Here is a 26,671-nt window from a genome sequence, read left to right as displayed (position 1 = left end):
GAAGCTATACCATATCTTCTGTGCCGATTGTGGTGTCACCGCCAGACACCACACTTGCTAGGTGGTAGCTTTAAATCGGCCGCGGTCCATTAGTACATGTCGGACCCGCGTGTCGCCACTGTCAGTGATCGCAGACCGAGCGCCACCACACGGCAGGTCTCGAGAGACGGACTAGCACTCGCCCCAGTTGTACGGACGACGTAGCTAGCGATGCACACTGACGAAGCCTCGCTCATTTGCAGAGCAGATAGTTAGAATAGCCTTCAGCTAAGTCCATGGCTACGACCTAGCAAGGTGCCATTAGCATTACATAGCTTGTATCTAAAGAGTCTCCCTTGTATCGTCAAGAGCGATGTACCACAAGGATGGAATAAAGTCAAGTATTCCAGGAGCTACGTACTTTTCTTTATAGCATTCATTACGTATCCTGTTTCAGACCTATCCACTAGCCTGCGCGAGTTAACGCGTGCCTTTCGGCTACTTCCGAGTGGCGTGGCTGTCTTGTTACGCCACAACACCGATTATGATTATTCAAAAAAATAAATGAATCATAACGAATGAAATTAATGCACACTGCTCTGCAACACTTAGAAACGAGGTAGATAAAGTAACAAATTGTATTAATAACTGAGTAGAAATAAATGAAAGTGAAACTTTCCGGCAGATTAAAACTGTGTGCCGGACCGCGCCTTTAACTCGGGACCTTTGCCTTTCGCAGGCAAGTGCTTAACCAACTGATCTATTCAAGAACGACTCACGACCCGTCCTCACAGCTTTGATTCCGCCAGTACCTAGTGTCCTACCTTACAAACTTCACAGAAGCTCTCCTGCATACCTTACAGAACTAGCACTCCTGGAAGAAAGGATATTGCGGAGACATACCTTAGCCATAGCCTGGGAGAGGTTTCCAGAATGAGATTTTCACTCTGCAGCGGCGTGTGCGCTGATATGAAACTTACTGGCAGATTAAAACTGTCTGCCGGACCGAGACTCGAACTCGGGACCTTTGCCTTTCGCGGGCGAGTGCTCAACCAGCGCACACTCCGCTGCAGAGTGAAAATCTCATTTTGGAAACATACCCCAGGCTGTGGCTAACAAGGGAACCTCCCCATCGCACCCCCCTCAGATTTAGTTATAAGTTGGCACAGTGGATAGGCCTTGAAACACTGAACACAGATCAATTGAGAAAACAGGAAGAAGTTGTGTGGAACTGTGAAAAAATAAGCAAAATATACAAACTGAGTAGTCCATGGCCCACATAGGTAACATCATGGACATTGTGAGCTGGGGAGTGCCGTGGTCCCATGGTAGCGTGAGCAGCTGTGGAACGAGAGGTCCTTGGTTCAAGTCTTCCCTCGAGTGAAAATTTTACGTTCTTTATTTTTGCATAGTTATTATCTGTCCGTTCGTTCATTGACGTCTCTGTTCACTGTATAAGTTTAGTGTCTGTGTTTTGCGACCGCATCGCAAAACCGTGCGATTAGTAGACAAAAGGACGTGCCTCTCCAATGGGAACCGAAAACATTTGATCGCAAGGTCATAGGTCAACCGATTCCTCCACAGGAAAACACATCTAATATATTCTATACGACACTGGTGACGGCATGTGCGTCACATGACAGGAATGTGTTGTCGACCCACCTAACTTGTACACTTGGCGAATGGGTAAAAAGATTCTTCTACCTTGCCCGATTTAGGTTTTCTTGTGGATGTGATAATCACTCCCAAAATAGTGAGAAAACATAAGAGTTTGTCACATAAACTGAAAATAAAAAATTAAGTTTTCCACTCGATGGAAGATTTGAGCCTACGACCTTTCGTTCCGTGGCTGCTCACGTTACCACGAGACCACGGCGGTCCTACGTTCCCAATGTCCTTGATATTGCATATCTTCCCATGAACTACTCAGTTTGCATATTTTGCTTATTTTTTCACAGTTCCACACAACTTCTTCCAGTTTTCTCAATTGATCTGTGTTCAGTTTTTCAAGGCCTATCCACTGTGCCAACTTATAACTAAATCTGACGGGGGTGCGATGGGGAGGTTCCCTTGTAAGCCATGTCTCCGCAATATCCTTTCTTCCAGGAGTGCTAGTTCTGCAAGGTATGCAGGAGACCTTCTGTGAAGTTTGGAAGGTAGGAGACGAGGTACTGGCGGAATTAAAGCTGTGAGGACGGGTCGTGAGTCGTGCATGGGTAGCGCAGTTGGTTGAGCACTTGCCGGCCAAAGGCAAAGATCCCGACTTCGAGTCTCGGTCCGTCACACAGTTTTAATCTGCCAGGAAGTTTCATATCAGCGCACACTCCGTTGCAGAGTGAAAATCTCGTTCTGTAAATGAAAGTGCTGGTGCATGTTGCCAGAGTACTCCCAGTCGTGCGCAGAAATCTGGACGTAACATGGCGTTAGGTCAGTATGAGGCTAACCTCACAACATGAAGCAACTGAAGGGACAGGAAAAGACAGTTAGTGTCACTCTGTGAGGAGTAACCGTGCCCTGTAGTGGCGTTCTTCATTGCTACGTGACGGGGATAAGACATCTGGATGAATTCACACGGGGAAGACCAGTTGCGAAACTGGGAGAAGGACGAAATGCCAAGAGTGTAGGGCAGGAGTTTGGTATTGCTCGCACCACTGCTTCAGGCGCATGGAGACCGTCCCGAACCTCAGATACCGCTGCCCGAAGGAGAGGTGGTCGACCAAGGTCACCTGCAGTATCAGATGACCGATGCATTGTGCAAGAGGCAAAATGGACGCATGTCGATCAGCGGGTGCAGTTTCATCCAGATTTAAAGGCAAACAATCCTGTAGGAGGAACATCCGCAGCTGAGAATTATACCAGAGGTTCAAAATACCGCTACAGTTGTAAGGTCGGAGTCCGTGCTCTGCGCTCGCTGGTAGCACACCACGTCTTACACTCGTCCACTGCGGCGCTCGGAGTCACAGCACCAAGTCGCGGCACCTGAAGATAGGCGAGTAAGAGCCCGAAACCGGTCGTGTTCTAAATAAAAGAACCTTACAAAGGTAGTGGTATTTGGAACCTCTGGCAGATTTAAAGGACTGTAAGACACGCAATCTCAAGTTCCAGAGCGGCACGGCGAGTGCATAGTGGTGACCTCTTTGTCCGACGACCCATACGTTGTTTTCCGTTGACACCCGCGCATCGGTGGCACCGTTGCCACCATGCCAAGCACATACGTGATACATCAACGAGGAGTAGGGACGCGTGCCCTTCTCAGGTTGCCTATTCTGTATCTTTCCGCCATTGTGCCGATCGTTTCGGTACTCAATAGCACCGAACGGTCTAGTAGTCGAATTTTGGTCCCTGCGTTATTCAGTATGCATTTCGGCATCGGTACCGTTCGGGTCTAGAGAACCGAAGCACTGTTGTCGGTTCGTGTCGCGCAAGCCAATCAAAAGTGAGCGGCTGCAGATCCGCGCATGCGCACTGCAGCGCGCACAGCGCCACGAACACAAAGCAGCTAGCAGACGACACAGGCGCGCAATTCTTCCAAGTACCGAAAATTGCGTTTAAGTTGCCATAACGCATGACGCCGCATTCCATCGAGCTGACGTGCCCTCCCTCATCACCCTTGCCTCCTCCTTAACAGTATCAGGCGCAGTATATCCATTTCCATGATTCTCGGCTGAAATGCATAAGAATTTTTACAGTTTCTCTGACCTCATGTTTCCATGCATGCATAATAACGACAGTGTACTTGACTGTTTCTGCAGATTGTCGTAAATGCCACATTATGTCATCTTATTCTCATTCACACTGACACCGTGCTTTGGATTTTACGTTTCGGAAAATGAGTTAGTAATAGTGTGTAGTACCACATTGTACTAATATATCTACAAAAACACCCAAAAAATTGATTCTAAGAGTTTCAAAGAATAAGAAGGTAAACAGAATGTGGTAAGATGCATCCCACGAATGTAAATGTTTCGTATATGATGCTACAGTCTAAAAATATACGGCAGAGATCTTTCATCTCTGTCTACTGTGGCTGAGGATTCTATCGCAGATAAATACTTGTGACAAGCAAGATTATGAAGATGACGGCTGCTAGTTACATTCCCAGTAATTTAAGTTGTGCTCTTAGATTCCCGTCTAACCGCATACTCAAATCGCTACACATTCGGAGAAAAAAGAAGGTCACTGTCGGTTGTTCACTCACAGCAATTTCATATTTCGTATTTTAAACACTCAGAAATCACGAAATCATTACTGAGGAAGTGCGCTCTTACATGTAAGTAATAACGAATATTGCAGAAAAATCTTAACTTACACGAATAACCATGTTTCAGAACGTGTTGCATATATGAAGAGGAAAAAAACTTTTTGCATCTACCTATGCTCGAATCCTTGACTTTTCGTATCGCATTCCAGCGCGCTAACCACTCGGTCACGCCAAACAACAGACAGCCACTGCTCAATTCTTGTAGTATTTTGTAGAGGAACGTAGGCTGACTTCGTTGCCAAACGGTGCTGCGTAAGTCATAAATGAGTGATAGTTTCGAAGGTTTCCAATATCAGGCTTCACATAATTGCTTTTTATTGTTACTTGAAAGTTGTAAACACGTTTCGTAAATTACTAACTAACCGATTTGAGGGAAAAAGTACACAAAGGCACTAATAACGTCAGTTCACACTCATGTAATGTACGTAAGCAGAGCCGGTGTCTTGATATTTAATGATATTTAAACTCTTATTTGCATAAAAATAGCACGTATTTTGAGAGAATATTGACCGAAAACTTTTTTTTATGTAATCATTCACAGTAACAAGCTAATATAACCTTATTTCTAACAAAGGAAAATAGTCTATTATGAACTCACTTTCCAACCGGATGCGTCCTCTGGTGATTCTTTAGTAACACAATCACTAAATCCAAAGCTAAAACCGCTAAATATGTTTAAAATAACAAATTATAGGTGTACATAAACCACAGCTCACCGATAGACAGCCGGCCAGGGTGACCGAGCGGTTCTAGGCGCTTCAGTCTGGAACCGCGTGACCGTTACGGTCGCAGGTTCGAATCCTGCCTCGGGCATGGATGTGTGTGATGTCCTTAGGTTAGTTAGGTTTAAGTAGTTCTAAGTTCTAGGGGACTGATGACCTCAGCAGTTCAGTCCCATAGTGCTCAGAGCCATTTGAACCACCAATGGACAGGACGAGACCAAAATCCAAAACCTCTCGGTACAATTGTCGTAAAATCGGTGGGAGGACCGTTCGGTAACAAGTCTCAGAAGCTTACTGAATAGGATATTTCGATAAGGAACCGAAAATGACGTCACTACCGAGACTAACCTACTATACCGATCGGTATGAACATACAGAATAGGACCCCAGATGAGAGCACATTCAATCTGAGTAGTGATTCTGGACATGCCCTCCTATGGCGAGATGTAGGAACACGCAATGCACCCAGGAAGACTTTCGAACATAATCGTTTTGCCGATCCATGTTTTATAGTGTGCAGAAGCACTGACCTGCAAATTTTTGAAAACTGTACACTCACCAGTCAAAGTTGTTGTCATACCTTACTCCTTCCCCATGTGCAGTGTTTTCAGCCGTGCATTCGACCCTGACCTTTCTCTTTATGACTGAGAATGAGCGGCCGCTTCGAACACTGCACATGCAGGAGCTCCTGGAACGAGAAGATATTCGGCGAATGGACTGGCCTGCCCATTCCCCCAACTAAATCCCACAGAGCAAATGTGGGATGCGGTGGGGTGGAGGAATGTGACGCCCTTCCACAAAAGAACTACATACTAACGCTGTAGCTTGGGAGCCGTCCGTGGTAATCACACACCATGTCCCGTCTTTTATAATGTCCAGAGGAGCATCACAAATTGCGGTGGCTTCAACGTAATTATTGTTCATTTCTGTTCGTCTCATAAGGCATTTCTCTCACTCTCTCACTGAGTTCTGTTACGTCCAAAGTTCATCGAGCTATGTCACTCGGCAGTGGTAAATCACGAGAAAGTCACTTCCCCCTTAAGTTTTAAACACCGCTGTAGTGCGTACTTTTGGGCCATGGTACAGTCAAGTCCTATTTTTGTTATATGAGTAGACGTTTTACTATTTAACATAATATTTGTATAATCTACACTGAAAAAAAAAACAGTTGAATCTAATGTGAAAATATTTAGTATCTTTGAATTCGCACATTTCCTGATGTGTCTCCAAAAGAAGCTGACTTTCAATCATATTTACTGTGAAATCATGATCAACTGATTGAATACTTTGAAAGAAGTCTGTAAATTGTGAAAAGTACTAAAAGTGACAAAGGATATCTCCAGTTTTAAAATACATAGTTCAGCGAGATCTACATTCAATACAGTATATCCTGTTTCTACGTAAGCTATAAACTCAATATAGATGTTGATACTTTACTTTGATTAAGTGAAACTAACAATAAAGTATGTTAATATGAAAAAATTTTAACTTCAAATTTAAAAGTCAGCGACTCACAGAACGAAGCTGAACATCAGATTGTAATCGTTGGTTGTCTCAGCAACGAACAGAATCAACAAAACTACCACGAGTTCTGCTAAAGACAATCGAAAAGTTAATTTTAAATTAACAACAGCCGCAGTTGCAATGTTTACCTAGATTTATCTAGGTTTCAGTTGGGATAACCCAACTTTCTTAAGAATAAAAGGAACTACGATTTGTCCATAATCGACGTCAACAACTAAAAACCATAATATAGTAATACATCGTCATATTGCAGTAACTTATCTGGGAAAAAGCCTCGGCGACACTTCGCGACCGCTGTACGCCAGCAACGAATGTTGTACTGGAACTGGCTATAGCCTCGAGAGCGCAAGCGCAGTAGTGTGTCACATGTACTTGTTAACACTGGTACCAACATGCGGTCGCGAAGTGGGGCCGAGGCTGTTTCCCAGGTTAGTTATTGTAATATGACGATGTGTTACTATATTATATTTTTTAGTTTTTGACGTTGTCCATTATGGACAAATCGTAGTTTCTTTTATTCTGAAGAAGGTTGGGTTATCCCAACTGAAACCTAGGTAAATCTAGGTAAACGTTGCAACTGAGGTTGTTAATTTAAAATTAATATTTATACAGTTGCTGACAGGACCGCGAAGTGCTGAAAATATTACAACCCAAAAAAAATTTTTTATTTCCCAGTCTCCCTCGAAAAAGGCAGCAAACCTGCAAAGCCTTACAGAATTTTTGCTATACTATCTGAAGGGAGGAAATATCAGAAAACCTTGGAGATAAAACAGACATGGTCATTCGATAATCTAAACATACATAAGACGGAACTGTCCCACCACAGTCGTAGGAACATCTTTCCTTTTAGTCTTAGGTGTGGGCGGCCGCAGAAAGTTATCAAATATGGGGGAAAATAACAAAATTTCCTTATATCTATTCGGTGCGTTTAAGAACAAGTCGTGTCCCAAGATTCAACTTTGATAAGACGTAGATAAATCCTTTCGTATCCAAAATGATTAGTGTCACATTATTGGTTTGATAATCTGAAATTACATTCTCATATGAATAAATCCAGCGTATCCAATAGGATAGATAACATAGCCAGAAAAAGTTTCATCCACATGTCAGTAACAGACTAACAATGAAAATGAAAAATATTAAATGGAAACAAAGACAGACTAGCCAGTTATTTATTCTTAACCGGTTTTCGGCTTTGCAAGGCCATCTTCAGACATTTAAATGTCGTAAGATGGCTTTGTAAGCCGAAAACCGATTGACAATAAATATTGTACAACAAAAGCAAACAGGTGCTTTTCAATTATTATAATGTTGTTCTACCAACAACCGACGGAAGATTCTGTTAACAGACTAGCCAGTTGAACATTTACAAAAGTAATCTAAAACACCAATTATTAACAGACTTATGAGTGAATAAATAGGAAACAAATTTAAAAACTCTTTTTGGCTTTGGTACCATCTATAACGCATTTCTTGCTTACAAATCTTGGCATCTGATTTTTTGCGTTATTTTATTGCCTTCTATATTTTTAAATATTTATTGTAACAATAAAAGTGAGAAAAAATGCTTTGAAAGCTACATTTATTTTGGATTGCTTGCGTAAAGTGTAACAACAAGGCCAATAGTCGACGACATGAATGAGGAAAATCTCCCAAAATGACCTTCGCATTGCCCGTTAAAGTTGCTATTAATAACCTAATTGAACCAACCCCAGTTCGGCACATTACTGCGGAAGCGTGACAGGTGGACAGTATAATTCGTAACTCCATGACTGCATGTCATGTACCCTACTCTTGCCAAAAAATGTAGAATCACAATAACCCCTTCCCCCTTCCCCAACTTCATGCGAAGTGTGTAGTGCTGAAAAGAAAATGGCACACGCACATCTATGCCAGAAAGCGAGTACCATATGCAAATGGATGGGAACAATCATCACTGAATCTGTCATAAATATGATAAACGTCAATCAGTTTTGTGGCCAGATTAGAAATTTGGCAGTGGCACTAGACTGGCTTATCGGTCATTTGACATTTTTCCTCGCCTAAATGAAGGGTGCTAATACACAGGAATTCATCGACTATTTGTAATTGCAACAACGGGGCGTGAAATCTCATCATGGAGCCAGATATGGGCTGTCAGTGTACAGTTATTTGTGTGTGGTTCTGAATGGCGATAAAGAGTTCCCGTTCAAGTCAGCAACACGTCATTTAGGAAAATCATTTTAAAAAAATCAGGTTAACATGCAGAACGTTTTGAGACTACGTGTGTGAAGAAGGTATTGTTTGGTGTAGCTTTGATATTTCCAGTGGAAGCGCAATAAATAATATGATCATTGAAGCAAGTACATAAGAAACGGCTTTTAAATTCAAATAAACAACCATAACAGGAACGGAGAAGCTTTAGGACAAATGGTGCATGCGAAAGGCCACCGATAATATGAGGGTGAGTCAAATGAAAACCTTAAATTTGTAATAACAAATCGAAATTTCGCGCCGTTATCGTGTAAGTTGGTAGGCGTGCTACAAACGGCGTGCAGAATAGCCTGTAGGTGGCAGCATATTGCAGATGCACGCATACCGTCGCAGTATCAGTATAAAGATGGCCGCCCCACTTGCGACTTTCACCAGGGAAGAACAGCGTTCTGTTAATCGGTTTTTGCGTAGTGAAGGTGTGAAACCTATTGAAATTCATCGACGAATGAAGGTTCAGTACGGTGATGCATGTTTGTCATAGCAGCAAGTCTACGAATGGAGTAGGAAGTTCGCAAATGGTGTGACTTCAGTGGAAGATGCTCCTCGTCCAGGTCAGGCACAACGAGTTGTGACTCCACAGAACACTGCAGCAGTTGAAGCCATAGTGAAGGAAAACTGCCGAGTGATACTGAATGACAATGCAGCATGTTTACAGATTAGTTATGGGTCAGCACACCACACTGTAAATGATTTGCTCCAATTTCACAAAGTCTCTACAAGATGGGTGCTACGGCAGCTGACTCCTGAAATGAGAGAACGACGTGTTGATGCTTGCGAAGAACTTCTTCGGCGCTTTGAAAGAGAAGGTGATGGTTTCCTTGCAAGAATCGTTACTGGCCACGAAACGGGTTCACTTCCACCAACCGGAAACGAAGAGAGCGAGCAAGGAATGGCGCCATTCCTCATCACCAAAACAAAAGAAGTTTCGAACAGAAGCATCAGCAGGGAAGGTTATGCTGACTCTCTTTTGGGACGAAAAAGGCGTCATTTTCGAGCAGTACATGTCTAGAGAGACCACTGTCACCAGTGCATCATACACAGATCTCCTAAAAAATCATCTGCGGCCTGCAATCAAATCAAAGAGACGTGGATTGCTGTCAGCAGGTGTCCTTTTGCAACATGACAATGCAAGGCCCCACACTGCCCGTACAACAGTTGCAACAATCACAGACCTGCATTTTTAGTGTCTTCCTCATCCACCATACTCACCAGACCTGGCCCCAAGTGATTTCCATATGTCTGGACCACTAAAAGACGCAATGGGAGGAAATAAAGTCCGTTCTGATGGAGGGGTACGCCATGCGGTGCATGAGTGGAAGCGCGGACTGCCAAAAGAATTTTTTTCTAAAGGAAAGGCGGTGGAGGACTTGCATTGAGATTATGTTGACAAGTGATACAGCTTTGTACCACTTCTGCACAATAAATAATATTTAAAAAACTATTTGTTTCATTTGACCTACCCTCGTATATAATTAAACACTGATGCATCGCATTGAATCATACTGAAATGGATAATGAGGGTAGGAAAAGGATCGAGTATGGTTCAAAAATGGCACGATGGGATTTAACATCTGAGGTCATTAGAACTACTTTAACCTAACTAACCTAAGGACATCAGACACATCCATGCCCGAGGCAGGATTAGAACCTGCAACCGTAGCGGTCGCGTGGTTTCAGACTGAAACACCTAGAACCAGAAGCGATGGATTTGAATGTAAACTCATGACTGGACCTGGTGTTGTTCTTACCGTCCGAGCTATAGAGGCATTACAGCTTCGATTCTGACGTAACTCTCCCCTACTTTCCACTCTTTACAGACGCAATACCCCTTAGAACAATTTATGAATAATTATGTGCTGATAAACCCTTTACGTTATTTGATTTTCAAACAGCTGAACAAAACTGAACGTACTCGGAAATTTCTATCTTTACTTATTCTGATCATCACTAAACTGACACACAATATTTTTAGCGCAACGCAATCTGGCTTTCAATAGTCCCTACAAAAGAATGGCCCTGACTAACAATAACCTATACCTTTCATGAATCACTTACCTCACAAAAATATTCGTTACTCTAACTACTGCAATACAGCGAGCGCCACTACTGCCAGCTAAATAAAAGATTCAAACTACTGAAAGCACCACTAACTATTGATAGGCATAGTTAGCAAATGAAAGATTTTGCTAGAGAACATACAATGTATTTAGTATTTACCTTAATAGGTTAATAGTGTTCAAAAGTATATATATATATATATATATATATATATATATATATATATATATATATATATATATATAGGGCTATTACAAATGATTGAAGCGATTTCATAATTTCACTGTAGCTCCATTCATTGACATATGGTCACAACACACTACAGATACGTAGATAAACTCATAAAGTTTTGTTCGGCTGAAGCCCCACTTCAGGTTTCTGCCGCCAGAGCGCTCGAGAGCGCAGTGAGACAAAATGGCGACAGGAGCCGAGAAAGCGTATGTCGTGCTTGAAATGCACTAACATCAGTCAGTCATAACAGTGCAACGACACTTCAGGACGAAGTTCAACAAAGATCCACCAACTGCTAACTCCATTCGGCGATGGTATGCGCAGCTTAAAGCTTCTGGATGCCTCTGTTAGGGGAAATCAACGGGTCTGCCTGCAGTGAGCGAAGAAACGGTTGAACGCGTGCGGGCAAGTTTCACGCGTAGCCCGCGGAAGTCGACGAGTAAAGCAAGCAGGGAGTTAAACGTACCACAGCCGACGGTTTGGAAAAGGCTAAAGCAGAAGCCTTACTATTTACAGTTGCTACAAGCCCTGACACCCGATGACAAAGTCAAACGCTTTGAATTTTCGGCGCGGTTGCAACAGCTCATGGAAGAGGATGCGTTCAGTGCGAAACTTGTTTTCAGTGATGAAGCAACATTTTTTCTTAACGGTGAAGTGAACAGACACAATGTGCGAATCTGGGAGGTAGAGAATCCTCACGCATTCGTGCAGCAAATTCGCAATTCATCAAAAGTTAACGTGTTTTGTGCAATCTCACGGTTTAAAGTTTACGGCCCCTTTTTCTTCTGCAAAAAAAAAAAAAAGTTACAGGACACGTGTATCTGGACATGCTGGAAAATTGGCTCATGCCACAACTGGAGACCGACAGCGCCGACTTCATCTTTCAACAGGATGGTGCTCCACCGCACTTCCATCATGATGTTCGGCATTTCTTAAACAGGAGATTGGAAAACCGATGGATCGGTCGTGGTGGAGATCATGATCAGCAATTCATGTCATGGCCTCCACGCTCTCCCGACTTAACCCCATGCGATTTCTTTCTGTGGAGTTATGTGAAAGAATCAGTGTTTAAACCTCCTCTACCAAGAAACGTGCCAGAACTGCGAGCTCGCATCAACGATGCTTTCGAACTCATTGATGGGGACATGCTGCGCCGAGTGTGGGAGGAACTTGATTATCGGCTTCATGTCTGCCGAATCACTAAAGGGGCACATATCGAACATTTGTGAATGCCTAAAAAATCTTTTTGAGTTTTTGTATGTGTGTGCAAAGCATTGTGAAAATATCTCAAATAATAAAGTTATTGTAGAGCTATGAAATCGCTTCAATCATTTGTAATAACCCTGTATATATATATATATATATATATATATATATATATATTACAAATTTATTGTCTCTGATGGACACACGTCCAGATCATCCGCTCTCAAAACTCTGCCATGTCTCTCCCCACATCCACCACTGCTGGCGGCTCACCTCCAACTGCTCAACGCTACGCGCTGTTAACAGCCAACTGCCCAACACTACAATAGCAATATTGCAACAATGCAGACCAGCCACAGACTTCACACAGCACAGTCATATATAGAGCGCTAGATGGCGTTACCAACATGAAAACCTAAACAGCCTACTTATACCAGGAAGAAGCAAATCGTGCAGGGATGGCATAGCGACAGTGGCCACTCCAGTGTCGCGTCTGGTACTGCGACACAATTAGTCTATTGAAGGGCCACATCCGTCGTTGTGCAGGTATAAGCATTTTCTCGGGCAGAAGTAATGTATTCAGCCCCATTTCGCGACTGGGTCAATGCAGCGAGCGTGCGCTGGAATCCGCGCTGGACACGATGCGGCCGGCAAGGCGAGCCGGTCGCGCCGACCTTGACTCCAGCGCTCCAGTCCTCCAGTCCCTGCGCTGCACCTGTCTGTCGTCGAGCAGAGCTGTCGATTGTAACAGCGGCGCAGCCGCGCAGCACTGCAAGTCCACACTCTCTGGTTACACCTGCTTTTTGTTCGACGTTCTGATCCTCTCGTGGCTCTACAGCGTTGCCCCTTGGCTGTCAGCTGCGGCTAACAAGGGGACCATCACACCAGTCAATCATGTCCTGAGTACCTGGTCAATGGCTTTTCGTGCAACTGTCACTAGATTGCAAGAAAATCAGTATTGAAGTTTTATGCGTACAAAAGATGCTTTTTGACTTGAACATTTTATTTCTGACAAACGTTTGTAAGGTGGGCGTGTCATTTTGATTTTCGTAAGTTATCGATGTGCACGTCAGAGAGAGAGAGATCAAGTTACGTTACTGTTAAACGATCTTTGGTGTTGTAGTCTCTGTGCAGTCTGATACATTTTTAGCTGAACTGTGGTAGGTGATGGACGTATTCATCAAGTGCTGTGTTATTTTGTGACTGTCTGATACATTCTTAGCTGAAGTTTGGTAGGTGGTGGACGTATTCATAGGTGCTGTGTTCACTTGTGACAGTATCTGTTAGATTTTTTTGTAAAGAGAAGAAGTTTGAGATAAGAATGCAGCACTGCTCAGCTACATTGTCGGAACGATTATTGTCAGTTGGTTAACTTTGTTCACTTGCTCAGGACTGAGAGAAAGACGCCCCACTCCGCAGAGTCATGCATTAACATATCAACTGATTAAGCTGTTTGGTTGTTACAGAAATTCTCTGTTGACACTATACCCTTTTTTAAATCATTGTTCACTTTATTGAGCATAGTATTGTTCAGACCGTCCGCTGCTCGTGGTCTCGCGGTAGCGTTCTCGCTTTCCGAGCACGGGGACCCGATTTCGATTCCCGGCGGGGTCAGGGATTTTCCCCGCCTCGAGATGACTGGGTGTTGTTGTATCGTCTCCGTCGTCATCATTCATTCCCATTACGGTCGGAGGAAGGCAATGGCAAACCACCTCCGCTAGGACGTTGCCTACTAAGGCGCTGCGGGTCTCCCGCATCGCTACCCTACGCTCTGTAAAAAAGCATGGGACTTCATTTCCATTGTTTTTCATTGTTCAAACCAATGTTATGTGTGAAGATCACACGAAGTTTTACCCTGTGTTTCTGAATACGTACTTCGTGCTAAAATCGTTGTCTTGGAATATCATTTCAGAGGAACAGTTACTCTCGTCGCCCCACTCTTTAAAGAAGGTTTATCGTTACGCTTTAGCGCATTGCAAAATGTGGTATGCAACAGTTAGCATACTGTTTGGGAATTTTACTCTACTGCCCATTAAAATTGCTACACCAAGAAGAAATGCAGATGATAAACGGGTATTCATTGGACAAATATATTATACTAGAACTGACATGTGATTACATTTTCACGCAATTGGGGTGCATAGGTCCTGAGAAATCAGTACCTAGAACAACCATCTCTGGCCGTAATAACGGCCTTGATACGCCTGGGCATTGAGTCAAACAGAGCTTGGATGGCGTGTACAGGTACAGCTGACCATGCAGCTTCAACACGATACCACAGTTCATCAAGAGTAGTGGCTGGCGTATTGTGACGGTAAAGTTGCTCGGCCACCATTGACCAGACGTTTTCAATTGGTGAGAGATCTGGAGAATGTGCTGGCCAGGGCAGCAGTCGAACATTTTCTGTATCCACAAAGGCCCATACAGGACTTGCAACATGCGGTCGGGCATTATCCTGCTGAAATGTAGTGTTTCGTAGGGATCGAATGAAGGCTAGATCCATGGGTGATAACACATCTGAAATGCAACGTCCACTGTTCAAAGTGCCGCCAATACGAACAAGAGGTGACCGAGACGTGTAACCGATGGCACCCCATACCATCACACCAGGTGATACGCCAGTATGGCGATGACGAATACACGCTTCCAATGTGCATTCACCGCGATGTCGCGAAACACGGATGCGACCATCATGGTGCTGTAAACAGAACCTGGATTCATCCGAAAAATGACGTTTTGCCATTCGTGCACCCAGGTTCGTCGTTGAGTACACCATCGCAGGCGCTCCTGTCTGTGATGCAGCGTCAAGGGTAACCGCAGCCATGGTCTCCGAGCTGATAGTCCATGCTGCTGCAAACGTTGTCGAACTGTTCGTGCGGATGGTTGTTGTCTTGCAAATGCCCACATCTGTTCACTCAGGGATCGAGACGTGGGTGCACGATCCGTTACAGCTATGCGGATAAGATGTCTAACGTCTCGACTGCTAGTGATACAAGGAATTTGGGATCCAGCACGGCGTTCCGTATTACGCTAATGAACCCACCGATTCCATATTCTGTTAACAGTCATTGGATCTCGACCAACGCGAGCAGCAATCTCGCGATACGATAAACCGCAATCGAGATAGGCTACAATCCGACCTTCATCAAAGTCGGAAACGTGATGGTACGCATATCTCCTCCTTACGCGAGGCATCACAGCCACGTTTTCCCCGGCAACGCCGATCAACTGCTGTTTCTGTATGAGAAATCGGTTGAAAACTTTCCTCATGTCAGCACGTTGTAGGTGTCACCACCGGCGCCAACCTTGTGTGAATGCTCTGAAAAGCTAATCATCTGCATATCACAGCATCTTCTTCCAGTCGGTTAATTTTCGCGTCTGTAGCACGTCATCTTCGTGGTGTAGCCATTTTAGTGGCCAGTAGTGTATCTGTTTAAAGAATAGAAACCTAGCTTACCCGTTATTTGCTGTTGTGCTTTCGAGAAATCTGCAACTATGTTGTCAAGACGCGAGGTAAGCTGAAATTTTGTTTACGGCTAGATAACTGTTTGGCAACAGTTGCGCATTTAATAAAGAGGTAAGTTGTATACTGACCAGCTACAGTTCATTTTAAATTAGGTTCTGTTTAGTCAAAGGTTAGCATACGAGTTTAATTTGGTTCAAAATGGTTCAAATGGTTCTGAGCACTATGGGACTTAACATCTGAGGCCATCAGTCCTCTAGAACTTAGAACTACTTAAACGTAATAACCTAAGGACATCACCCACATCCATGCCCGAGGCAGGATTCGAACCTACGACCGTAGCGGTCGCGCGGTTTCAGACTGAAGCGCCTAGAACCGCTCGGCTATACTGGCCGGCGTTTAATTTGGATAACAGTTTGTGGGTACATAGTTTTAGTAATACGCAGGCTTTTATGCAGTGGGAGGTAAATTTGTGCTAAATTTTATACAGAAATACATAGTGGGTTGGTTGGTTGGTTTGGGGAAGGAGACCAGACACCGTGGTCATCGGTCTCATCGGATTAGGGAAGGACGGGGAAGGAAGTCGGCCGTGCCCTTTCAGAGGAACCATCCCGGTATTTGCCTGGAGTGATTTAGGGAAATCACGGAAAACCTAAATCAGGATGGCCGGACGCGGGATTGAACCGTCGTCCTCCCGAATGCGAGTCCAGTGTCTATCCACTGCGCCACCTCGCTCGGTACATAGTGGGGAACTTACACCTTTGCATAACGTGCTACATTTTATCCACTAGCATGACAGCTTGGCATGAGGCTCCTATTAGAAACGAACACGTTTTGTAGAAGATAACAGCAAAGTCTATCGAAACCGGTTGTCGAAAATAAATTGTTATACGATCTTGGCTATAGAAAGTTTTTCACTAAGTGAAACAGATCGCTCCTTCTCATTTCTCGAGATGGAAAATTTCAGTTTTGTGAGTACCTTCTGTACCTGTAACGTTACTCATGTTTCGACCAGGGAGCGTAGTGCAGCGGCTCAGGTTCACAGCAAAGCCACTGGTGACCCAGGTTCAAATCCCGCCCGTGTACTCTTTTTTCAATTCCATCGTTCAAAATATTATTAAGTAGTATTTTTCACTAAAAATTGTACAAAAATAGTCATTTACGCCATAGTGATATCATTAATAAATCAATAATTACAGTAAAATTTATTCCGTTTTTAGTTCGCATCTAATATTCCGAATAGTATTGGTTAGAAACAGTATTGGTTGCAATTTTATTTTTTTTTATTTTTCAACGACGCGTTTCGCCTTATTTAGGCATCTTCAGGTTATCTGTCCTAGATGGACGAGTGAGGCACCAAGAACTGCATAACGCGTTCCCGTTCACAGGAGCGAGTAACAGTAAGATCTTACTGTTACTCGCTCCTGTGAACGGGAACGCGTTATGCGGATCTTGGTGCCTCTCGCGTCCATCTAGGAATGTTACTGTTACTCGCTCCTGTGAGCGGGAATGCCCTATGCAGATCTTGGTGCCTCTCGCGTCCATCTAGGAAAGATAACCTGAAGATGCCTAAATAAGGCGAAACGCGTCGTCGAAAATTGCAACCAAGACTGTTTTTAACCAATACTGTTGAGCACTGGTTTGCTGTTATGCCACATGTGGACTGGAAGAATATTCCGAATATTTGCACAACGTTGGCTTCCTCCATTTCCTAGACGTGATGTCGCCTCTTGTTGTTCTCTCTGTCTCCTGGAGAGTTACGGAATTCCCAGGATCTGCAAACCGGCGACATCAGTTGTTCGCAATGCGTCCTCCGTGCAGTGTGTGTCAAAAGAGTAGAGTGAAATGGAAGAAGCAAGCATTTTTACGGGAGGACTATCTAAATAAGATCCATTAAAAACGGAGGACTGCGACGAGCAGTGGAAGGATGAACTCACAAACGCTGTTCATATACACCGGAAGAATGCTTCAAGATATGAAGCTTTTTACAAGTACACCTCCGAGCTCTATTTCCGCTTATTCCATAGCAATTCGAGATATGATATACAGCGCAATACAAGATATGTTGGACCAAAGACGAATCATCATTGTGGATGACTTAATAGACGTAATCTATTCTGCCACAAACAGAATACTCATTTGGAGAAAGCTTACCGTAGTGATTTTCAACGGCCTAGCCGCTTCCCATCAGATCACCGAAATTAAGCACTTGTCAACGTCAATAAAATTCACCAACAGCCGTGTACTTTACGATATTATTTTATTTTATTGTGAAGGCTACGAGTTTCAGAATTTCATTATGCAATCTTTAGGCCTGAAGATGGCATAATGAAATGCCGAAACTGTTAGCCTTCACAATAAAATAAAATAATATCGTAAAGTACACGGCTGTTGGTGAATTTTATTCACATTCGCAATTACTTAACCAGCCAATGTCCCCTGGTCACGATGGACTAACAGAGATTGAAATTAAGCACTGTCGGGTCTGGCTAGCATTTTGGATGGGACACCTACAGGGTCTGCCGAACTCTGTTGGCCGGCGGGACGCATACAGCGCTTGTTGAGACCAAGTGAGGAGCTACCTGATCGAGAAGTAGCGGTTCCGGTCGCGAAAACTGACAACGGCCGGGGAAGTGGTGTGCTAACCACGTGCCCCTCCATATCCGCATACCTTGATGCCCATAGGCTAAGGATGACACGGCGGTCTTTCGGTACCGTTGGGCCTTCCGAAGCCTGTTCTGACGGTCTTATTGTAGTAACTGATTTATTAACGAAATACTTTTTTCAGTATGAGATTTTCACTCTGCAGCAGATTGTGCGCTGATATGAAACTTCCTGACAGATTAAAACTGTGTGCCAGACCGAGACTCGAACTCGTTACCTTTGCCTTTCGTGGGCAAGTGCTCTACGAACTGGGCTACCCAAGCACGACTCACGACCCGTCCTCACAGCTTCAATTCTGCCAGTACATCGCCTCCTACCTTCCAAACTTCACAGAAGCTCTTCTGCGAACCTTGCAGTGAGGGCGGGTCGTGAGTCGTGCTTGGGTAGCTCAGTTTGTAGACCACTTGCACGCGAAAGGCAAAGGTCCCGAGTTCGAGTCTCGGTCCGGTACACAGTTTTAATCTGTCAGGAAGTTTCATATTAGCAAACACTCTGCTGCAGAGTGAAAGTCTCATTCTGGAAACATACCCTAGGCTGTGGCTATGCCATGTCTCTGCAATATCCTTTCTTCCAGGAGTGCTAGTTCTGCAAGGTTCTCAGAAGAGCTCCTGTAAAGTTTGGAAGTAGGAGGCGAGGTATTGGCAGAATTGAAGCTGTGACGACGTGTCGTGAGTCGTGCTGGGGTAGCTCAGTTGGACTGCCGGCAGGGTGGCTCAGCATGTTCGGTCAGAGGATTAGCTACCCTCTGTAATAATAATAAAAAAAACTAAGCGAACGGATCAAACAACAACCTGAACAGGTGTCATCGGATGTCCGCACCAACAAATTCAACAAACAGTATAGAACAAAATGAGATCAAAAAATAAAAGTTGGTAGATCACTTGCCAGCGAAAGGCAACGAAGGTCCCAAGTTCGAGTCTCGGTCCGGCACACATTTTTAATGTGTCAGGAAGTTTCATACTTTTTTCAGTAGTTTTGCATGAAATATAACATCTAATGATATTCTGTACCATGAAACTGGGGAGGGTTTGAACCGGGACTACAAGCATGATAGCAGTGAACCTTTACTGCTGCACTACGCTCTCTGGTCGAAATGTGAGTAAAGTTACGGGAACAAGAGTTACGCATAAAATTTCAGCATCGATTTTCTGGGAAACTGGTGGCCGTTGCATGGAAAGCCGCTAGGCAGGTGCTCAGAACAGGCCCCTCTACAAAATACCCAAAATCCCTGATTAACAGGTCTGAGGATCCCCTTGTAAGATTACCAACAAAGGCAGGGCGCTTTCTTGTCCGTTACAGTTGCTGGCAGTTGATTTGAAAGTAAAATAAAAACCAGATCGGCGTTATAATTCGGCAGCTACGAACGTTAGGAATTGCTGTCGTAGGTCCGAAAATTTGCCACATTGCCCACTATGACTTAGCGGAAATAGCACCCTAATATAGGCCTACGTACTCGTTCTGTGTGTAACTGGGACGGCCTGTCCGTCTTAATAACACCTAAGGAAACAATCACTCAGCTAACTGCGAGATTCATTCCATTTTTAAAGAGGCGTCACAAGAAGTCGGGAAACCAATTCTACGCATGCAATTGGGGAAAAACCTCTGGGAATGATAGGATAGCCACAGGAATGACAAAATCAGGGGGAGGGATGGTGAAAGTAAAATTTAAACGTTATCTACCCGAATGTGGAAGTCTTTTATTTTTTTCTTTATTGTTATTTCACGCCACTAAATGGGGCAGGCTGGCAGCAGCACAATACGCCACTCTTCAGCCAAGAGAGTTACAGAAACAACATAATCAAATGAGAAAAAGAACACATAACACAGAATAGTATAAAGTGATGAAAAAAAATAGAACGAAAATAGGTGAGTATAAACTGTAGATTTAAAAACAACATAGACGGGAGCCACACACACATGCAAAGAATGAACACTGTGAGTCGACACGAAGAACAAAGAAACACTAGTGGGAACACAGATGAATGATGCTGGCGACACTGTTGGTGCTGGTGTAACATAGCACTGTACACAACACTGGAGTGACACTGACACCACAACGAAAACGTTAAAAATCACTGCTCTGAAGGGGTTCTACCACTGGGTGAGGGGAGGAGGGGGAGAAGAAAAGGGAGAGGGGAGAGATGGTATGGGGAAACAGGGGGGGTAGGAGGGGGGCAGTGGAGGGGAGAAGGAAAGGAGCTGGAAGCCTGGGGTGGTGAAAAGGAGAAAGAAGGTGTTTGGCAGGGGAAAAGGAGGAAGAAAGAAAGGGGGAGAGGGGGGGGGAGAGGGAGCCCTGAGGAGTGTGGGGGGAAGGAGGAGGGATTAGATCTGGTAGGAGGGGTAGTGGGAGGCATATCATCTGGGAGGGGGAGTTGGCAGAAGCCACCATGGGCGGGTGTATGGAGTGTATGGAGATGGAGACCAGGCAGGACACTGTGGTACAGGTGCAGCAACAGGCAAGGGTGGGAGAGGATAGGGGAAACCAAAGGATGAGGGGGGGATCCAGTTTGCGGGAGACATATAGGATCCGTATTCGTTCTAGGAACAGGAGAAGTTGGGGGAAGGGAATCAGATCATAGAGGATCCATGTGGGGAATGGGAGATGGATGTGATAAGTGAGGCGGAGCGCATGGCGCTCAAGGATATGGAGGGAATTGTAGTAGGTGGGGGGGCGGGGGGGCAGAGATCCAAGTGGGCTGGGCATAACATAGGATGGGGTGTATCAGGGACTTATAGGTATGTAGGATAGTAGGATAGTGGAAGGGTCTAATCCCCATGTTCGACCAGAGAGGAGTTTGAGGAGATAGAGACAGTTATGTGCCTTGGCTTGGACTGTGAGGAGATGGGGAGTCCAGGAAAGACAGCCATCGAGGGTGATGCCGAGGTACTTGAGGGTGGGAGTGAGGGCAATGGGGCAGCCGTAGATGGTAAGGTAGAAATCTAGGAGGTGGAAGGAGGGGGTGATGCAGCCTCTGATGATTGCCTGGGTCTTGGAGGGATTGACCTTAAGGAGCCATTGGTTGCACCATGTGGTGAACAGGTCAAAGTTGGACTGAAGGAGTCACTTGGAATGTTGGAGAGAGGGGGCAAGAGCGGAAGGCGGTGTCATCGGCATACTGCAGGAGATGGACGGATGGTGGGGGTTGTGGCATGTCCGCCGTATGTAAGAAGCAGAGGAGAGGGGAAAGGATGGAGCCTTGGGGCATGCATGCGGAGGGGTAGAAGGTGTAAGAGTTGGAGTTGTGGGTGGTGACATAGGAGGGGCAGTGAGAGAGGAAGGAGGCTATCAGGCGAACATAGTTGATGGGGAGGGCGTAAGTCTGGAGTTTGAAGAGGAGGCCGGGGTGCCATACACGGTCGTAGGCGCGTTCAAGGTCAAAGGACACAAAGATGGCGGAGCGACAGGAATTGAGGTGAGGGGAAAGGAGGTGTGTCAGGTGGAGGCAGAGATCATCGGCAGAGAAGGAGGTCGGAAGCCACATTGGGTCAAGGGAAAGAGGTGGTGCTGGTGGAGGTGGTGGTGAATGCGGTGGGTAAGGATGGACTCCAGGACATTGCTGAAGAACGACGTGAGACTTATAGGGCGATAGGAGGAGGTGTCGGAAGGGGGTTTGGCAGGTTTGGGAAACATAAGGATCTGGAAAGTCTTCCACAGGTCGGGGTAGAAGCCAGTGGAGAGGATAACATTATAGAGGGTAGCTAGGGCTATAAAGAAGGAAAGGGGGGCTTCTTTGAGGTGGCAGTTTGTAATACGATCGTGACCAGGAGCCGTGTTGCATTTGGTGTGTAGTGTAGTGACGATGTCTTGTGTGACGATGGGGGTGTTGAGATCGGACGGTGGTGTGGCCCCCAAGTACTGGAAGCTAGGAGCTAGTGGGGGGGGGGGGGAGGTGTCAGTGCGGTCCTGGATGTCAGGGAAGAGGGAGAAATCAAACCGGAGATCGTCAGGAACGGAAAGGATGTCAGACAGGTGGGAGGCATAATGATTAGCCTTACTGGAACCGTCCAGGAGAGGGTGGTCATCGTCTAGGAGAGGATAGGTTACATGCCAATAAGGCGGTTGAAGGCTTAATGTGGAAGACGACGATACCACAAACATTAGCTGTAACAGTGCTCAAATGCAGTAATCCACAAAAAAGAGAACAGTGAAGAACTGAAGTATAACACGTTTGATTTACGTAATCATTTAAGCACAGGGTGGTTGTAATTATATTTTCCCTATTTAACACGTTATAACATGGAAACTAATCATCATACGAGTATCAAACTTGGTAGCATTAATGTCCAGAGTATGTGGCACATGATTTCCATGCGCCACAGCGCCACCGTTCAGTTCCAACTACGGCCACCAGTTGCCGTGATCAGTCATCGTGATTCAGTTGCAGTACACTTGTTGACTTGTCAAAATGAGCTTGGACAAAAGGAGCAGGACATTATTGGTGAAGCTCTATTATCAAAACAACAGTAATTCTGCAGCTCCACTTCGAGACCATCGCCGGCTGAAAGGATTACAGAAGGGTCCTCTGGAGAACTGGGCGTCACTCCAGGAAGAGGCCGACGACCAGTTGCACGAGAGATGGTTGATGAAATCGCTGTTGCTATGGCAGACAACTCTGCTCGCAATTCCCCATCGTCAGGCAGTGCGCCTGCTGTGTCACGACAGTTGAAAATACCGTGTTCTACTGTACGGAAGGTGCCTCGAACCATTCTCAGATCCATATCATACAGCAGCTTGCACCACAGGTCGCACACGTTTTAACTTTGCTCTCCACTTTCTCGCAAGGACTGAAGTTGACGAGAGCTGGCCCTGGACCATCCTGTGGAGACACGAAACTCAGTTTTCTCTGACGGACGAGGTGAACACACAGAATTGCCGAGTGTCAGGATCTTCACCTCCAGTCACTGTGCATGAAATTCCGCTGCACGGTGAACGTGTCATCTTCCAGTGTGGCTTCACGGGTGCGTTCATCATTGGCCCATTCTTTTTGGAACAGGTTGGCACTCAAGGACCAAAGACGTGCAGTGTGACAGGCCAGCACTACTGCGAGATACATGGAACTCAACAGTTTTCACACAAGATAAATGGTTCAAATGGCTCTGAGCACTATGGTACTTAACATCTGAGGTCATCAGTCCCCTAGAACTTAGAACTACTTAAACCTAACCAATCTAAGAACATCACACACAACCATGCCCGAGGCAGGATTCGAACCTGCGTCCGTAGCGCTCGCGCGGTTCCAGACTGTAGCGCCTAGAACCGCTGGGCCACTCCGACCGGCTTCACGCAAGATAGCACCCACCGCACATCGCTCGTGAAGTTCACCTGTTTATATGAAACACGATCGAATTATCAACCGATCATTTCCAACTGTTTGGCCGGCACAATCACCTGATATCACTGCTGTGAATTCTGGTTGCGGGGCTATCTGAAGAACAGGGTTTACCAGGAGAACATTCACACATGTGCTGATTTGAAGAGCGGTGTATCCAGAGAGGTAGCCAGCATACCTACGGACATGCCTCGTTCTGTTGTTCAGTGTGCAATTCCGCGCTTTCAGACTCTTCTGGACACTGGGGGGCGCCCTATTGAGCCCCTTTTGTAGCAGTAGTGGTACCGGTGTGTAATGGTATGATGTCCCGTAGCAGCACATTAAAAGTGTTTCAGTTGAATGTATTCTGCATTATTTCTGTTCCCCATGTCCTTGACATTAATGCTACCAAGTTTTGTACTCGTACGGTTATTAGTTTCCGTGTTATAAAGTGTTAAATACGGAAAGATCAATTATAACCACCTAGTATCAGCTCTTGTTTTTCAATTTTTATAATGGTATTAATTTCAGTGAAGGATGTTGGTGTTACTTATTGTGGCTTAAGTTTTGTGGAATAACATTTTTAATATAATCTCTTGCTTCCTCAACTGAACCATTTAATGGTTCAAATGGTTCAAATGGCTCTGAGCTCTATGGGACCTAACATCTGTGGTCATCAGTCCCCTAGAACTTAGAACTACTTAAACCCAACTAACCTAAGGACATCTCATACATCCATGCCCGAGACAGGATTCGAACCTGCGACCGTAGCTGTCACGCGGTTCCAGACTGAAGCGCCTAGAACCGTACGGCCACACCGGCCGGCTGAACCATTTAATCCTATATTTTCTGCTACGTTTAGAAAGTGATTGTTCAAAGTAATTGCAGCTTATGAATTGACAGTCATTTCATGGTTATTTAGTTTAGCTTTTACAGAATCCACTTTGACTGGATCTCCTGTCTCCCATTTAACAGTGCCCTAAGTAGTTTTAATCTTATTATCCGCATTACTACTTTCTGTCAGGACATGAATATTTCTGGACGTTTTAATGCCTTTCATTAAATTACTACAATATTTTTTATAGTGTGCAACTAATATCTGACCTTGACATACTCATATCTTTACATAAATTTCCCTCTTCCTCTTAAATGAGATTTTAATTCCTTAGTTATCCACATCGTACTTGTTTTTTAATGGATCTTCTGGATTTTTTTTTTAAATCAGCTTCCAAATTTTAACACAAATTTGTTATGGAGTAGATTGAATTTCACATTAGCATTTTTTCCTACATGTACCCCATCCAATACCACACCTTGTAGCTTACTCTTAACACATTTTATCCTGTTCTCATTAATAACCCTCACTTCTTTCAAACCTGACCACTAGCAATTGTTAGCGTTTTGGCGTCCATCATCTCTGGAACGGTTTTGGAATATCTTACGTTTATCATGTTTGTGTATTCTAGAACATTCAGTATTTCAATAAATACCAGCATTCTTGAATATTCTGTGTTTGTAAAAATGTTGTCTTCTCTATGCAAGAGACCAATTCTCTTATGCCCTGACGTTGCGATTCATTCCAGTGCTGAGTGCTGTACTTCATTGTGGACCCTACTTTTCGATTTGAACGTGCGTGAGGTTCCGATGCTACAGCATTACTTCCTCCCACATATACCTCGCTAAATGACCGTGACAGGAAATTCAGATAAATTCGTGCCCTTACGATGTGTCGTGTCGTGGAGGTTAACATTCATTAAACCTGAGAAAGTTTCGCGAGAACATTCTGACATGAAGCTTTTTTCTGGGGCATCGATGCAAAACATTTACATTCACTGTGCGCATCCTGATAAACAGGAACTAAATGCAGTGTAATTATCAAATTGTAAATATCATGACAAAAAAATATACATTGCAAAACTGTATTTAGCAGAGATAATGATTAATGGATACTATTTGTCCATAGAACGTAACAACTGACATTATCTGCCGAGTGACTGATAGCTGTGAACAGTGCAGTCGACATTTTTTGTCACAATGAACAATTTTGGCAGAAATTCATGTTGGGATTTTTTAGCGATGATTGTTCCCCATCTCTGTAGAGATTACTTAGTTGCAATAATGGATGCTGTCGGTAGTATGTACACGAATGCGTCTCATGCAGAAGAAATACATGGACATTACATGCAACGTTCAACAGCAATGTGTGCACGCGAGTGGTTGTACTGTAATACCACCGAGCTGCTAACAACGTGTTTCGAGATAAAAACTGCGACGTGTCAACAAGTATATACAGATCACGTGCATTGCTATTGGAACCGTGAGATCCACACAAACAAAATATGACAAACAACTTTGCTTTACTCAGCACATAAAAAAGAAACCAAGCAAAACGATGCGACCTGTAAGAGACGCTAGGGTACCAAAAGACAGTAACCTGTTGCGGAAGTGCTATGTAGGTTTTCGGTACTCAAAATACAGCGAGTGAACAAGTTAATTTCGTATTCGGCAGTAAATATATCTGACGAGGGGACCCCAACTAATTAACATAGAAGCTAGTGTCAAAAATAAGTAAGTAAGTACCTGAGTTCATAGCGTATAATTGTTATAATAGCGAAGTCGGTGGTGTGAATCTCGACGGCACCAATATTTTTTTTGCGTTTACTTAAATTCTATATTTATTAACAAATGGAAAAGTTAACAGACAAATACTGAATCACAACATTTTTTTCAGAAACGACATCTTCTTTTAACTACTAATCGCATGACAATGCGAGCATTTACAAGAAATTACAATTTGGTTAAAGAGTGCAAAATATGAAAAAACAAATTAAATACTTTTTATTTGTATATACCGAACAGCATTAATGATGCATACAACTTTTTCATTTGATAATGCGGCACTTTTTAAGTATGTACCAAATTCTAATATATGTTAGGTGATTCGTAATTAAAATGGTAAATTTGTTATTTTTAATAGAAAGTTTGATTCACTATTTATCTT

Source organism: Schistocerca nitens, chromosome 1 (genome assembly GCF_023898315.1).
Source record: "Schistocerca nitens isolate TAMUIC-IGC-003100 chromosome 1, iqSchNite1.1, whole genome shotgun sequence".
NCBI lineage: Eukaryota > Metazoa > Arthropoda > Insecta > Orthoptera > Acrididae > Schistocerca > Schistocerca nitens.
This window is presented reverse-complemented; position numbering follows the sequence as displayed.